This window comes from Tupaia chinensis, unplaced genomic scaffold, assembly GCF_000334495.1.
Source record: "Tupaia chinensis unplaced genomic scaffold, TupChi_1.0 Scaffold000226_1, whole genome shotgun sequence".
In the NCBI taxonomy this organism is placed as follows: Eukaryota; Metazoa; Chordata; class Mammalia; order Scandentia; family Tupaiidae; genus Tupaia; species Tupaia belangeri.
Window position 1 is genome coordinate 4802757 of NW_006159701.1, and position 3575 is coordinate 4806331.

Consider the following 3575-nt stretch of genomic DNA (forward strand, 5'->3'; position numbering starts at 1 on the left):
ACGCGCCCAGGGTGAGTTTTAAGCCCCCAGGACACAAACCGCGGTCCACTACGTGGGAGTCCAGCGACATAGCCATTACACTAACTGCTGGTCCCATCGAGCATGTACCCTCTACAAACCCCATTGTACAGATGAGGCAACTGAGGTACAAGGAATGCAAGTGACAGGCAGGGGCTTGGGGTGGTGAGGGACTGAATGGAATCCGTTCATGGGTTCAAGGCACTGCCCCTCCTACTCTAGCTCCCTCTGCTCTGGTAGCAATCCCCCCTCCAGCTAGCAGTGAAAAGGCCTTGGCAGCTGCTGGCAGGCTCTGGGGCTCAGTGCAGAACAGCAAGGGCCTGGGCCCTCTGTGAGAGGTCTGGAGAGGCCTCAGGCCTCTAAGGGCGCAGTGAGGGGCGGGGTCCAGGAGCACCAGCTGTACCTACCCACCTGCCCTTCTCGGGGCCTGACCTGACACACAGTTGAGGGTGTCAGGGAGCCCTGGGTGCAGCCTCCAGGACTTCCCACTGCAAGAGGACAGGGACATCCCTGCTCAGTGGCTTGCTGCCTGCAGGGAAGTGCAGAAAGCAGCTCTCGACATGATTTACAGTGCTGGGGAGATTTCATAAACTCCACCAGCCGCAGGGAAGAGTGGGAGTGGGGCAGCGCAGTCGCGGGAAGGGAGTGCCCCAGCTGCCAGCCAAGTCTGGACTCTTCACAGGGTCACAGTGACAGCAGGGCTTCCCGGGGACAGCGTGGTCTTGGGGAGCCCTTTCCCCTGAGCCTCAGACCCTTCCTCTAGCAAATGGGACAGATTCCCAGAGCAGCTGGGACCCAGCTCAGGGCCCCTGAAGCCCCTGACAGGAGAGGGCACCCCCCCCCCCAGTATCTGCTCACAGACATTGGCATATGGCCAGAGCCCCAGACATGCACACGGCCCCCGTCCCCATCCCCACAGAGTAGACGGGACAGGTGGGCACCCGGCAGGGCTCTGCTCGTGGCATCCCTCATGGCCTGTTTGCTCTGCCTGCAAGGACAGGAGCAGCCCCTCTGCAGCTCTGGCCATGGCCCTAGTCAGGTGAGAGTCTTAGGGAGGCGGATGGGCCAGAACAGTAGCGCTGGCCCCGAGAGGGGTTCAAAGGGGGAGATTAAGAGGGATAAAGTGACAATCTGAAGAGCCAACAATGGAAATCAGGGACAAGCACTGGCCTCTTCAGGGGATTAGTCTGTGGCTGAGGCTGGCCTCTCCCTCCCGACGCTGGCTGCTCTTGGTAGATCCCTCAGGGTCAGTCTGCTGAGGGGTGAGTACAACGATGCCAGGTGTGGGATTCAGGGAGCCCTCATTTACCCATAGTCACAAGGAGGGCTGTCCAGGCTCACCTGAGGGGTCCTGCAGCTTGTGGGAGAGGGAGCCCACAGGTCTGGGTGGTCCCAGGTGGGCCAGGCAGCCATCTGTTCCCGTGCCTTGGTGTGTGTGTGTGGGGGGGGAACAGACAGCAAGAGAGGAAGAGGGGCTGCCAGAGACCACAGACCAGTCCCCACAAATGGTCCTGGCACCAACGTGCAGTTGACAGTCATCTAGGCCAGGGACTTCGTCTCTGGTGCTCATTCACACAACCAGCATGTCCTGGGTCCACCCATGCCTATGCAAAGCTATGACGGGCAAGCCGGCGCTAGAGGGGCCATGACTTGGCCGAAGTTTCCAGAATGAGTGTGACTGCCAGGCAAGAAGTGAGGAGGCCATTTCAGGCAGAGGAACAGCATACACGATGTGCCCCAAATCACCCACGACCGCCACACTGGAAACGGTCCAGTGTCCAGTATGACCAACACAGAGGCCAGAACCAAGAGGTAGCAAGGTGACCCCCACGGCTGGGCAGGCAGCAGAGGGCCTCTCCTGGGCCTGCGAGCTGGGCTGAAGTGGAGGGATTACAGGGAAGGACCAGAGCCAGGTGTGACCGGGCTGTTGTGTGCATGAGAATGGGAAGAGCAGAGGGTGGGGGGGCACTGTGACTGCCCAGCAGAGCCAGGGCGGATGAAGGGCACAGAGGGCACATTTCCACAGGCCTGCCTCCAGGCCGAGGAGGAGGTGGGGCCAGAGGGAGGGAGCCAGGCAGGAGGGCATGAAACCACCTCCGTCCCGCAGGGCGTGGCCTTGATGCTGGGGCAAAGCCAGAAGCCGAGAAGCCCCAGGAGCCCAGCCTGCAGAAGGTGTAGATGCCCAAGACTACAATAAAGGCCGCAGTAAATGGTCGCTTCTCTTCCAACAGCCTCTTTTCCTCAAGGCCGACAGGCCTGCTCTGCCCAGATAGTGCTATAGTGATTTCGGCTCCATGCCCTCAGGGGGCAGATGGACGGGGGTGGGTGAGAGGACAAGTGGTTTCCGAGAAAGCAGACCCCCTGCAAGTGGCCACCCGGGCACAGGGTTCAGACTCCTCAGGGCCCACTCCAGGCCACTTCAGACCTGCAGCTGGCAGGGCTCATGGCCAGTCTGGGACATGGTGACAGAAGCAGCCTGGGGTTTAGATGCAGAACAGGGGTCTCACTCTTGAGTGACGGCTAACAGTGGCGGGTGAGTGACCAAGACAGCTGCACACCGAGGGTGCCTTTCTCCCTAAAAACTCAGTGCTGAATCCTGGACACATTGGAGGCACCAAACAAACCCACTTAACATAAGATCACCAGGTCTACCTGTGACTTGGGGCCAGTTCTTCAGCCTCAGTATCCACATCTTCTCCTCCATTCCTCCGAGTTTCGTATTTAGTGCACAGCATTAGCACTGGGCTGCATCTGTCTGTACCCAGACAGGGACTTTGGGCACCCCATCTCTACCACACTCACAGGTGCTCACCCCAGTCCCCTCTGAACCCTCATCACAGCCCCAAAGGCCCCTGGCTTACGTTTCACCCAGCAGAGGGTTATCATGGAACCAGAGACAGAGGCTGAACTGCAGTGGGCTCAGGAGAGTGGGGATGCCTCAGATCCCTCTGGGTGGACTCCAACCAGCCTGAGACCTGACACTGGGACTCAAAAAGCCTGGGGTACAGGACGTGGATCCCTAGACAGCACCAAGGGAGACACACATGGGACCAAAGTCAACCCCTTCTGGGAAGACCAGGGGGAAATCACACCCCAACATTTGAGTCATGTCTGTACTTATATATACTTAAGATGGGGGTGGGAGATAAAAACCAGGCAGGTTTCAGATAATAAAAGGCTAATAAGTTGCAGTAGCTTCAACGCCTCTTCACAGTCTCTCTTCACTAGGGCACAGAGCAGCAAGGAGCTGGGCTTTGGCCGAGAGCCCTGAGAGAAGGCCTCACCTGGTGGGCCATCTGATGAAGCTCCCTCAGCCCAGGTTGTCCCATGAGGCCACACCACAGAGGTAATCAGGTCTGAACCCCCATTGCAAGATGGGCTGGTGGCAGCCCAGGGAGGGCAGCTGTATGATGCTGTCTGCAGCCCATGAGCACATTCTAGTTGCTTTCCCTCCCACACTCTCCTTCCAAGCCCCGGCTTTGGCTTCGCTATGACACTATGTGGTGCCTGTGCCTGGCCTGCTGGTGTAAAGTGGGGACTGAGTCCCTTCCCTTCAG

The 3575-nt window shown here is 58.9% G+C and overlaps 1 protein-coding gene across 4 annotated transcripts in view; it reads right to left on the reverse strand.

Annotated features, from left to right (window-relative positions):
• Window positions 1-3575, reverse strand: part of ZMAT5 (zinc finger matrin-type 5) — a 40785-nt gene that overhangs the window by 1681 nt on the left and 35529 nt on the right. The window lies entirely within an intron of this gene.